The following is a 14,167-nucleotide window of genomic DNA, read 5'->3' on the forward strand; positions in this document are numbered from 1 at the left end:
AAGCCCAAAGCCTGATGAGGGAGATCTAGAAGGTATGTTCCTCAATCTCTATCTCACACATCTAGGGCGATCAAAAGGATCTCTTGATAGCCAACCTTGTTGATGTAATCTCGACCTATTTAATTTGGAGATGTACTTCGAACAAGATGATTTAGCTCGTATTTTTAGGGTACAACAAGGTCTTGGAGGCAACCTGGGAATTAGAATCAAACTTGTGAGATCAGTATCCTGAGTTGTTTAGGTAAATTTTGAGGATGAAATTTTTATAAGGAGGGGATAGTTGTAACATCACAAACTCACTAATAAGGCTTAGTGCCTTGATTATTGTGCCAGGAGGGCATAATTGGATGTTTATGTGTTAGTCTAATTTAATCGTAAATATATGTGTGAATTTTATGATTTATATCATGATATGACCGCTCATGCATGTGTTAAGTGTATTAAATATGCTTATAGGCCCATTTTATTTAAAAATGACATTTTCGTAATTTTGACCCGCTAAGGGTATATCCGTAAACATATGTGTTTCGTGAGTAAGACTACATTATAATGTGGATATATTTGATTTGTGTGGCACGAGACGATCCTAGTGAGAAATTTTGTAGAAAAGTCACATTGGGGATTAATACCCGGCTCGGGGTGAGCCTATGGGTTCTTTAGTAATTTGGTGAATTAGCGGGGGTATGGGAGTATGAGTTATAATTGGGGGAAAATATTAGTGTTTGGAAGATTAGTGAGATTAATTGAGAATTTTAAGTAGAATTTGAGGTTTAGCGGGAAAGTGGTGTCAAATGACCATTTTTCCCTTGGAGACCTAAATGATAAATTTTTAAAGTAGGGGCATTATGGTCTATTGCCAAGGGGTAACTCAGACTTAGCCAAAGCTAAGGCAAAAACTCACCCTCAAGTTCTCTCCCTTTTGCTCTCTCTTCTCTCCACTTAGCTCTAAGAAGAGAACTTTAGAAGTGTTGATCCTAGAGGCTACCTTCGTGGAATTGAAGCTAGTTCTTGAAGAATTAGGGGCTGCTAAGCTTGGGAAATCTAGTGGAGAATTCAAATTCTAGGAGATAAGTCTCAATCCTAAAGCTTTAAGTTTTTTGTCTTTGGTGTTCTTGAATAAATATTAGAATTTTGAGTTTGGTGGTGTTTACAGGGTTTTGATAATTGTTTATGGTGTTTTTTTTTTGTATTGCTAGTGTGATTTTTTGGTCAAATTGGGTTAGGAATTTAGTTTGAGGTGGATTTGGGAGGATTTATAATTTCTGATATCACTGATTTTCTGGGTTCACAGGGTTGCGCTGCGGCGCTGTTCTTGGAGTGTCACAGCCCATAAGAACTCAAAGGCAAGGGTGGTTCTATGAATGTCCTTGGCACTGCAACACCTGGTGGGCTGCATCGCGGTGCGTGTCTAGGGAGATAGGTTGGGGGGCTTTCTGACTTGTAGAGCGTCGCTGCTCAAATTGGGAAAGTTAGCCAGAAGGGTTTTTGAGTATGGGAACTCAAACCTAAAGGCTTGAGAAGGATTCTATTACCCAGTTAAGTAGAATTTGAGGTTTCTGAGACTAGGAATCAATCTTGAAGCTCTTAATTGGTTTAGTTATTAATGGATATCCATTAATATGTTGTGACTAGGGGTACCGCAAGGATTGGGAAGGAAAGGATCATGCTCGTTGTCGCCTTACCCTATTGCAGAAGACTTGAGGTAAAAAATCGTCTCTTGCACCAAGTGTAGGGCGTGCGCCCCAATTATAGGGCACGCAAATGACCGTGTAATGAAACTACTTATAGTTGAATGTATGTTGTGTTTGAATCTATGTTGACATATTTGTTTGTATTGATTGCTCGGTCTGGAGGCCGTTAACAACATTACATGTTTAATGTATGCCGTAGTGGCAGGGCCATAACGCAAGTACGATATTCGCCATAGTGGCGATGCCATTGTAAAGATGTGACATCCATCTACTCGGCATGAGTCATATATTATTTGGAAAGTATATTGTTTGGAAAATATATGTGAACCAATTGTGGTTATAAAGTATGCAATACATGTTAATGTTATCTGATTATTTGTATGATTGTTTGAGTTTTCTTGCTGAGCCTCGGTGTAATGCCCCACGTCACTATGGTTGCTTCCTAGAATGACGAATAGCCCTGCAAACCAACACGAGTCTTTCCAGTATGCTTTGTCCTCACTCGCATACTTCCTGGGAAAACTTCATAGGAGGTCACCCATCATGAGACTACTCCAGGTCAAGGACGCTTAACTTTGGAGCTCTCAAGTGATGGGCTACCGAAAAGAAGATGCATCTTGTTGGCATAGGTAGTACCCATCAATCCATTTAAGCCCTCTTCAACTGTGTAGTCCCATACCTACACAGTCTTAGAATCATCACACTTGACCTTCCCCAAGCGATGTGGGATTGCACAGTTTTTACTCGGTCTTTCCCCCTGTGGATCACAGGATTCTGACTGTCACACTCGATTCACAGTTGCTTCGTGGTGCAAGTAAGGGCAAAGGAAAGCTGGACAAGCCATGAGTTGGAGAGCAGTAGGGGCGGCGTGTACATACTCAGCCTGCTCGGCTGCCACAGTCGAGATATTTTGGGGAACATGATGTTGGGAATAGTGCCCTTAAAGCAATTGTAGTTGACAAATTTTTTAAATGAAATAAATAATTAAATTGAATTATTATATATATAGAATATGTCTAATATTATATGATAATATTAACTGAATATCAGAAAATTCCTAAGTTTATCTATGTGGTCTTAATCTCGTATTGGTAGGGAGGATCGAGATTAAGATAAAAAACTTAAATAGTTCACAGTAAAATAAAGTTATAAAATCTTTAGAATAATTACTGCTAGTACGCTCCACTAGTATTAGGAATACATGTGACCTAGATCCGGGTTACTAGTGTAGTAGGACACTTTAGTGGAGGTACTTTGCATGCTGAGAGTATGTAGAACGAGAGCAGATGTGATTTGTTAATGCTTGTTTAAACACCATTTCATAATATTAATCAAACACATCAAGCGATGATCATATACATGATAATCTTAATCCTGAGATTGCTATGAACTCCTATATATGTCATCTGATCCTTTGATTCATGCGTTAAGGTTTGTTAGAATGATTAGGCTAAGAACAATTGTTTTGGGAACTCAATGATGTATATGGCTGGGGATGTAGTTTAATAGATATGGAATCTATACCTTCTTATAGATTGAATAATAGCTCCCTATTGGGTTGGCTTTTGGATTTGAAAAGGTTATGAGCGCTCACGTTACAAACTTGTTGTGACACAACCTTCACTAGTAAAGTTAATGGTACTCTAGGAACAAGATATAGCTAAAAGGGTAAAACGATAATTTTATTCCCTTTTTAATTATGAACCATTAATAGAGGATTAGCGTTGTATGTAATGATTATATCAGTGGATACTTTATTCTTTAATAAAGTACTCAGTAAATATATGTTTATAATTATCAAGAGTTCAATCTCATATTTTTAGTGGAGTAATCATGAGATTAATAAATATGATTATTTAATCAAAGAGCTTTGATTAATAATGTAATATTTATTGAAGCTTGATATTTTAGGTCCATAGGTCCCCAGGGTGGCTCTATCAACACCATATCAATGTAAGAGTTGATACAAGGGTATAACTGTAATTTGAGAATTTGAGAAGAATTTTATTCTTCGAGACAAGTATGCAATTATATGATAATTGAGGTTGAATAATTAATTATTATTTTTCAAAAATATATTTATTAATTTAAATATGTAAATTTTGAATTTCATATATATAAATAAATAAATTAACTTTTGAAATTAATTATTTTATTTGAGTGAGAGAAAATAAAATTGGTAAGTCAAAAATAGTTTTTTATTTATTTAATTTTAAAAGATGATGATAATGATGATCATCAATTTGAATTTTGAATTTAAAATTTAAAATTTGAAATATGGTTGTCATCTTTTTCTTAAAAGGATTAACACCTTATTTTGTGGGAAATTGATTTTAATTAAATAAAAGAAAAATGCAAAATCTATGAAAATGGAATAGCAGTACACGACTGACACAGTCCAAGGACTGTGCCATGCGTGTACCACATATACAGATATTGTATATGTATAGTTTTTTTTTATTTAATAATTCTAAAATGGTTTTTCAAATTTGGTAAATTAGATATTTACCTAAATCAAATCCTATCATTATTATGATATTTTAATATATTACTATAATTATTAGGAATAATAAGGTAATATAAATCTCTATATGTATGATATAGAAGAAGAAGAGAAAAAAACAAAACATAGAAAGAAAACACACAACAATACAAAGACAATTGAGAATAGTTTTGAGAGTTTTTGTTAGACAAAACCCTTTTTCTTCTTCTTCTTCTTTATTTTAGCAATTCTCAGACCATAATACAAGTTCTCATGTGTTGAGAAATACTTGTGATTCCTAAAATACAAACCCATGTTCTCTATGTGCCCACACACATCTTGAGGAGTAGAGAACACTCCGAAAGATCGTGGTTTGAGTGCTCAAAGCTTTTGATAGGAAGATCATTAATAATACGAAAAGACTCAAGGACACTTGATAGACTTCAAGAGTTAAAAGTGTATGTTCTTGATTTTTTTTATTTATATGTTGTATATAAATATATCGTATATTTATATATTTTTTGCATGATTAATAATATTGTATGTTAATGTTTATTGATTATTTTCTTGGTCATATAAACTGTTTATATGATTAATGAATTTTTTTTTATTGTTGCTGTTTCTTATAAAATAAAATATGGGCCCACCACGCAAAGCTTTCGCTGCGTGCTCTGAATGTTTTCCAACACAGGAGTCTTTAGTTGAAAATTTGTCGCCTAGGTCGGCTAATTCTGTAATTTGTGATAAACTTGTATTTTATTGGAAACTTTTGGGATCCCTTGTAATTATTCAAACCTTTTAATGAAAAGTTCAACCTTTTGACCAAAAATTTTCATACCAAACTATCGTTTAACCTTAAACACACTTTTTAAGTCCAAATGACTTGCTTAACGAGTTAAGCACTATTTTTAACATACGGTGTAACAGTCTTGACTATTCAGAGAGTTACAACACAACTCGGGAAGACTCTCATACTTTAGAGGTAACATTCTCTTATACTCCCTTGCAAGAAGCCAAGCTTTGATGGCACTCAATAGTGGCTTTGAGATATCGATAATGACGCGTACCCTTAGGTACTTCCCAAGGCAATCTCCTGAAGAATTAATATCAACCTCTTCTACCAGTATGATTAGCCCACCGAGATACATACCCTAGTTCTTAGTCATCCAGAAGATAGGTATCCCATGGATTTGGAGCCGAAAGGAAGCCTTCGTGAATGTCATCTTGTGATAGTCTCAAATCCCCTTAGGCCACTTGAGAACTAAAATGTGATTTTCAAACATCCAAGGACCACCCACTAATATTTTTTGGCGATCACTTTCAATCTCAAAGCGGAATAAAAATATGTTCTGTCCAAAGGACTTAACCTAAAATGAACAATGTAATCTACAAAAAAATTGAACCTAGGAAATTAAAGGTTCTCTTTGAACCGATTTCGTGAATAAAATACATTCCACCACTGTTTTTGCCACACTGTCCAGCCCCTCTTGGGGAAGGTTCTAGTTGATATCAACATCTAGTATATCATCATTGTCCTCATCTAAAGAAAGGCCTTCATACATTCCTACTAAATCGTCTTCAGTCATGGTACTGGCTCGGAAGAGATCTGGTATGCAGGGTTGTCACCACTGTAGTTTTTCTCAGACAAGGCTAGAGAGAAAACACATAAATTTTTTTTGAAAATTTTTATTTGGGATTTTCTTGAAAAAAAGGTAATCCTTTTATGCACTTTGTTGGTTTAGATTTTTCTATCATATAGTCTCTCTTGACATTTATGTTCTTTATGATTGTTTTATTAAATTAATTATGCATGCTTTATGGGTGGACAAAAAAATTATACCCTTAAAAAAATTTCTTCATTCTTTTTTCATTGCTATGAAAAAAATATGAATTAGAAAAGTGATTATTTATGTTATTTTTTATCCAACAAATTATTTTATGCATGATATGTTACTTCTTTGGAGTTGGGAGATAATATTATCTATGTAATACTTCCCTATTATATATTCTGAAATTTTTTGACTTTTTGCACATACTAGTACAACATGTATTAAATACAATTTTTTTTAGAAAATAGTAACTTCTAAGATTAATCATTAAGTACAATGTTACAACTAGGAGGAAGACAATAATTTGAGTCATTCCAAATTACTTAATTATCTACCCCTAATGCTTCTTTTGCAAATTGATGAGCCAAGCTATTGGCCTGTCTAGGTACATGAAGAAGAGTAGCTTTAGGGAAGGAAGACAATGAAATTCTGATATCATGATCTAAGAGTAATGATATGTGCGCTCAAAATATGCACCCAAACATTACACACAGTGACGCGTCACTGCTTTTTTAAAACAGTGGGTCCCAGTTTTAATAAATGTGATTGGCTAGGCCAAACTGCCACATCACTGTGTGTAATGTTTGGGTGCACATATCATTACTCCATGAACTAAATCATACACATAAGATAAGTCAGACTAAGATGAATTGACTCTATTAACCACAATCAAGGAATCTGATTCAATCTGGGAGATAGGAAGCTTAATATGACTACACCAAAGGATTCCATGATGAAGAGCTTGGGCTTCCATGACCAATAAGTTATAGTTTCCAGCCAATGGTATCATAAAGGCTAGCAACAATAGAACCCTTGCAGTCTCAAACGACAACCCCAAGACCAATTTTATTTCTAGCTTTGTCTATTGCTGCATCAACATTGAGCTTAAATTCTTTGTTAGGTGGTGGCTTCCAATCAACCTAATCTCTGGCCAGTTTTGTAGTTGAAATTTGTTGGCTAATTTTGTTGGCCAAAGCATCTTTGTCATCTGTCAAAAAATAATGAGACTAATCTGCAACCTGTTTAGGATTTATGACCGGTTTAATGAATAACATAGTATTTTTGTTGTTCCCAATTTCTCAACTAATGTAAACCATCAACTCAAATTGATTAGTAGACATAAAATCAAAAGCATTAAAAAAGAAGTCCTTAACATCTAAAGTTCCTATGCTGAATAAAGAAGTTTGTAAAAGGTGAGTGTTTCCAAACCTTTTGAGCTTTGGAACAATGAAGGAGGGGATGTGAAACCATCTCATAATTTGATGAGCAAGATGAGCAAGCAGGAGACTGAATTGCTTTTTTTTTTTTTGAATAGGTTAGAAGCAGAAGGTAAGGCATGATGGTAAGCTCTCCAGATAAAATTCTTAATCTTTGGAGGGATTTTCAGACGCCAAAGGTTAAACCACCTCTGATTAGTATTAGAAATATTATAGGGGGAAGCCAAAGGAATTTTAGAGGAGGAAGCTAGATAATAGGCTGACTTAACAGTGAAAAATCTTGAGGGTGTATGTGCCCAAACAAGGTAGTCTGCTTTAGGGGTGTGTCCTAGGTACTGGATTCAGTGATAAAATAGAAAACCATGACATGATGGGAAGGTGAGTGGGCAATACAATTAAAGTATCTAGCATTAGGAATCTGGTAGTCTCTGAGGGCTTGTACAAAGCTGCCATTTCTGATTTTCCAAATCAAGAAACGCTGAAGCAGGTTTACACCCCATAGTAAGCTTTGCCAAGAAAAAGAAGGAAAAGTATCTGACACATAATAGTTTATGAATCATGGAATGGGAGTTTAAGGATTCTACAGGCTTGTTTTGCAAGAAGGGCGTGATTAAAAGAAATTAAGGATTGAAACCCCAATCCTCCAAAAAAATTTGAGGAACACAAGAAGGACCATTTTTTCCAATCAATCTTGGAGGTATTACCCACAGAGCCCCACCAGAACTTAACCATAAGGGGTTCAATTTTATGACAGAGGCTAACAGGAAGTCTGAAACAAGACATATCATAGGAAGAGATGGCTTGGATCATTGATTTTAAGAGAACCTCATTTCCTGCCCTAGAGAAAGATTGTTTATTCCAAGCGCTAAGGGCAGAAGTAAATTTGTCTAGGATGAAACTAAAGATTTCACGTTTAGATAACAACCTAGACATTGGGAGAGGCCAAGGTATTTGGTGATAAATGGTCGGTCTTCTAGCCCTAGAGTTTGTAGGAGGAACGATGGGTTTGTCAAAGGAGTGTTAGGGGAGATTAGGGTTGAAGATTTAGAGAAATTGACTAATTGACCCGTGACCCTATGGTATATCTAAAGTGCATCATTGATAAACAAAATAGATTGGTTATCGATCGTGGTGAAGAGCAGTGTGGTATTGTAATTCCCACTTACTGACTTATAGACCCACTAAAAATTACCTTACATTTTTTTTGGTAGTTGCATCTGATATTTCGGAAGATTTGTCTGTTACATATGTTACAACATAGCATGGGCATTTCTGGTATTGTCAAAAGTTCTAAAACTAAACTCATATATATAGCTTTAGAAAGAACTTCTAAGGAAGGTTTTTCATTCATTCTGAGTTTTGGGGTTATGGGGAAACACTTTGAGAGAACTTGTATGATTTGTGAGAGAGAGTTTTGATTCTTGGAGTTGTTTTTCTTCAAAAACTTACATGTAAAAGTTTCCTCTGCTCTTCACACAAGTGTTTCACCATTGTTGATCATAGGTTGTAATAGAGAACTTGTCATAGTGAAACATCATTGATGGAGGAACTGGATTAGGCTAACACATTGTTAGTTGAACAAGTATAAACTCTGGTTGTCTTTTTCCTTTTACTTGTTCTTTGTTTGTTGATTTTAGTATTGTTGTTTGAATTTGAATATTGCTAGTTTTGAGTTCTGTGTTGTGTATTTACAACAGTGGTACCTGAGCCAGGTTTGGTAATGAAAGGAACTCATAGATTGAAAGGGCATTGATTCAAGAATCTTAAAGAAAGAAACAACAATGGCTTCCGCAACAGCAAGATTTGATCTGGACAAGTTTGATGGTTCAAGGGTGTTGACTGTGTTTTTAGCCAACGACGTGAGAACGTAAAAAACGATGAACCTTCAAGAGAAGTTAAACGACACAGACAGTTTTTTCAAGAAAAGTAAATAACACAAGAGATTTTAGAGTGGTTCAGCCCCGATCAGTCGGTAATAGCCTAATCCACTTAGAGATTTTATTATTTTATCCACACTCAAGATCAGATGAACCAGTGTCAACTGAGTTTCTTCAGTGTAAATATTCAAGAATACAAAAAGGGTTCTCTCAAGAAAAAATGCACTTTCTCTCTCTAGAACTCAGACCAATTCTCAAATTGCCAAAAGTCCTTTTTTGATCCCATTCACCCTCTATTTATAGGCTTGGGATCCTAAACTGATATCCCCCTAGAATCGGGATATTCTATTATTTATATTATATTTAAATTACACAAAATATTTAAAATACAACAGATTCCTCAATTTGAGTGAGGAATGAGAGATTCCCGCGGTGCCCAGACCGATTCTTGCTGAAGTTGTTTATGGAAATTTGACGTAGTCTAGCCTATTTTGTTGATGAATATCGTCTTCTGGTCGGACATATGCATGCTGGACACCTGCATACGGTCCATACTCCTCTAGGCTTTCCTTTGGTTCAAGATTATGCATGCATAGCTCTCCTCAGACCAAGGTCCGAGCCACCCTCCTTGGCTCTCCTCGGACTAAGGTCCGAGGCAATCACTTTGGCTTTCCTCGGACTAAGGTCCGAGGCAATCACTTGGAGCCTCTCCTCGTACTAGGATCCGAGCCACATATTTTTGGCCCTCCTCGGACTAAGGTCCGAGGCATGCACTTGGCTTCTCCTCGGACTAGGTCCGAGCCAAGCACTATTTGGCCTCTCCTCGGACTAGGATCCGAGCCAAGCATCTAGGGGGATCCGAGCCAAGCATCTAGGGGGCTCCTCGGACTAGGGTCCGAACCAATCCCTTGGCACACATGCATGGCTCTCCTCAGACATGGTCCGAGCTAATCACCCAAGGCTCTCCTCGAACATGGTCCGAGCCAATCACCTAGGAGCTCCTCGGACTGAGGTCCGAGCCAAGCATTTAGGGGCTCCTCAGACTAAGGTCCGAGCCAAGCATTTGGGGGCTCCTCAGACTAAGGTCCGAGCCAATCCCTTGGCACACATGCATGGCTCTCCTCGGACATGGTTCGAGCCAATCACCTTGGAGCTCCTCGGACTGAGGTCCGAGCCAAGCATTTAGGGGCTCCTCGAACTAAGGTCCGAGCCAAGCATTTGGGGGCTCCTCGGACTAAGGTCTGAGCCAAGAATTTGGCTCCTCGGACTAGGGTTCGATCGGACCTGTTGGCTCCTCCTCGGACTAGGGTCCGAGCCAACCTCATGGCTCCCCCTCGGACTAGGATCCGAGCCAAGCATCTAGGGGGCTCCTTGGAATAGGGTCCGAGCCAATCCCTTGGCACACATGCATGGCTCTCCTCGGACATGGTCTGAGCTAATCACCCAGGGCTTTCCTCGAACATGGTCCGAGCCAATCACCTAGGATCTCCTCGGACTGAGGTCCGAGCCAAACACTTGGGCTCCTTGTACTAGGGTCCGAGCCAAGCACACCTTAGCCCAAGTATTCTCCTCGAGTGTATTTGGTTGACTATGACATCTCTCAAGCAGTCCAAACTTTTCACTGATGCACTGGGCTATTACTAAGCCAGATCACCCAACTAATCCATGCCACGTGTCAATTCTATTGTCACGTCACCATTTTCAAATTTTGGGATAACAAAGGGATTTTAGCCTTTGGAAATAGAAGATGATGGCTGTTTCGATTTATCAGAAATTGGACTCAGCTCTAGAAGAAGTTACACCAGAAATGAAGACAGATGCATCTGCAAAAAAGGAAGACTCAACTCTGATCATGAAACAAGCTCGGTCTGCAATTGTCATGAATCTTTCAAACAATGTTTCGAGACCAGTTATTGGAGAAAAGACAACTTCGAGTTTATGGAAGAAGTTAGAGCAACTTTACAAGACCAAAAGTACTGCAACAAAGATTTTCATGAAGGGAAAATTCTATGGTTTCAAAATGAATGCAACCATGTCTTTGGAGTAGAATTTTGATGAAATGAATAATATCGTCCTTGGCCTTAGAAACATGGGAGAAGACATTAAAGAGAAGGATCAAGCTATCATCCTTTTGAATAGTCTTCCTGATCAATTCAAAGAATTGAGGACTATAATAATGTAAAGTCGAGAATCGTTAACTCTAGAGGATGTCATGAGTGCTCTTAGATCAAGAGATGCTGAACTCACTTGGGAAAAGGCTGCAAGATTGCACTCACAAAAGCAAGATGAAAGCCTCATTGTTCATGGAAGAAACCAGAAGAGAAACACTTCGAGAGGACCTTCAAGATTTCATTCATGATCTAAGTCAAGGCCAAAGGAGACCAGAAAATGTCATCATTGTGGCAAGGTTGGCCACTTAATAAAGTATTATTGGGAATACAAGAAGAAGAAGAAAGAAGAAGATAATGGAAATTCATCGGCTTTGGTGGATGATCCCTACAATACAGATGGGGATGTGTGTTGTGTTTCTGTAGATAGAGATGCACAAGATTGAATCTTGGACACGGGTTGCACCTATCACATGTGTCCTAAAAGGGAGTGGTTCATGGATTATTAAGAGACTAATGGTGGAAATGTTTTGATAGGAAATGACACCAATGTAATGTGATTGGCATTGTTTCAATTGCCATAAAAGGTTCAGATGGAACCATGAAAATGCTGAACAATGTAAGACACATACCTAATTTGAAAAGGAATTTAATTTCCTTGGGCACTCTTGATGATGAAGGTCACGACTACAGAAGCAGTAGAGGCATCATGAAGATTACAAAAGGCTCTTTAGTTGTCATGAAAGGAATAAATAAATCTGGTCTCTATCACCTTGATGGAGAAACTATTCCTCCAGCTCATGCCTCAGTAGTAAAGAAAGGAAATTCAGATTCAGTAACTTGGCACACAAGAATGGGGCACATCAGTGAACCAGGATTGGTTGAGCTATCCAAAAAAGGTATAATTACTAACTACACTCATGTTAACTTACCATTTTGTGAAATGTGTGTCCAGGGAAAACAACACAGGCTTAAATTTAGTTCTAGCAACTATAGAGAAGCCTGCAGCGTCTCAAATTTGCTAATAAGGCTTATGGCCTTGATTAGCGTGCCTAGAGGGAAATAATTGAATTATTATGATAATATGTGGATTTGATGAGTATGTGATTAGAAATGCATGTTTAGGTGAATTAAGTATGCATGTGGGCCCCATTTGGTTATTGGGGGCATGTTTGTAATTTGAGCCTGCTGAGGGACATAAATGAAATATGTATGTATATTGTGATTGACACCACGTGTGAGTGGTGATGTATTTGTGATGCATGACCCGAGATAGTCCTAGGGAGCAGTTTAGCTAGAAAGTCACAACGAGGTCAAATACCTGGCTTGGGAGGAGCCTGAGGGTATTTTGGGTATATATTATGTGTTCGGGAATTATTGAGTAATGGATAGTAACTTATCAATGATTTAGTATGTCAGAATTAAGTGAGGATTTATGAGAATACTCGAGGACTTAGCGGGATTTGGAAAATGACTGAAATTCCCTTGATGACATTAAAGGGTTGAGGATAGGCTTAGGGGCAATTTAGTCTTTTTGGCTAACGGATATACACTTAGAACCATGGGAAACCACTGGAACAAAAGTAAAAAGATAGAAGTTTCTCAGCTGTTTTCTCTTACAAATCGGTTCTCTCTCTCCATCTCTCTCTTTGGTGGTTGAAGATTTTAGAGGGGAATCAAGCATAGAAATTCAAGCTTCATGTTTGCTGAGCTTGGGGAGAAGTGAAGTTGGGGCAACTAGAGTCAAGCTTAGGCCAAAACTAATTCAGAGGTAAGGATTTAAGCTTAACTTCTGCTTAGTTTTCTTTGTTTTTAGAGTTTAGGAGTTAGAACTTAAGTGATGGAATTGAAGTGTTTTTGGAGTTTAGTTGTTGGAGTTTCTGGGTGAATAAACTAGTTATGTGGTTTGGAATTGAGTCCTAGGTAGAATTCTAGGATTAAGGCTCGGAAATGGTGAAATTTAGGGAGGTTAGCTCATGGAATGCATGGAGGTTTTCTGGGTTTGGGGGTCGAGCTACGACCCAAGGCCGGGCATGCCATGGCCCGCGTGTGCGCGGAGGCTTGAGGAGGCCTCTGTTCTTGAGGCGCGCTGCGACCCTAGGAAGGGAATGTCGCGGCCCGCGTCTCCCAGTAGGGAGGCATTGTGACTTTATTTTGGGGCGCGTCGTGGCCTTTAAGGGGCTGGGCCGCGATCTTAATTCAATCCATTGGTTGTTTTGTAGGTTTTTAGCTTGGGGACCCAATTGTTAAGGCTCGGGATGGATTTTATCACTCGGATTGATAGAATTCAAGATCTCGGAAACTAGAATTACATTCCAAAGTAATTTAATGGATTAGGGTTTGATGGATAGCTTTTGTCAATGCATTGTGACAAGGTTTTCAGCGAGGCTCGGACTAGGGGACTTTGCTCGGGATATCGGTGCTTGGGAAGCTTGGGACACAGGTAAGAAAATTGTTGTACCCATAGAGCAGGGCGTGGTTCTATAGTTTGTATTACAGGGCACGGTCCTATGTGATTGAAGTGCAGGGTGTAGCCCTATTGTTTATGTTCTATATTTGTTTAAATATTTGTTGAATATATGCTATGTATTGCATATTTGTGAATGAATGGCGAAGGTCGAGAGCGGCAGGAAGCCGAGTACGGCAAGGGGCTGGGAACGGCATTAAGCACATGGAGTGCAAGGCCGAGTACGACAAAGGACCAGGAGCAGTGTTGTTCATGCGGAGTGCAAGCCGCTAGGGTGAGACCCTTCTTGGATGCTTGAATCATCTTCACGGTGTAGACTGTGAACCTATGGCCTAGTAATGTGCCTGGGACGGCATGACCGCTAAGTGTTTAGCATGTTGGCTACTTTATTATATACTGACTGATAGATATGCATATGTTGATTATTTGTGTTGAGTTTTCTTGCTGGGCTTCCGCTCACGGGTGCTCTATGGTGCAGGTAAGGATAAGGGAACGG

Source organism: Humulus lupulus, chromosome 1 (genome assembly GCF_963169125.1).
Source record: "Humulus lupulus chromosome 1, drHumLupu1.1, whole genome shotgun sequence".
NCBI lineage: Eukaryota > Viridiplantae > Streptophyta > Magnoliopsida > Rosales > Cannabaceae > Humulus > Humulus lupulus.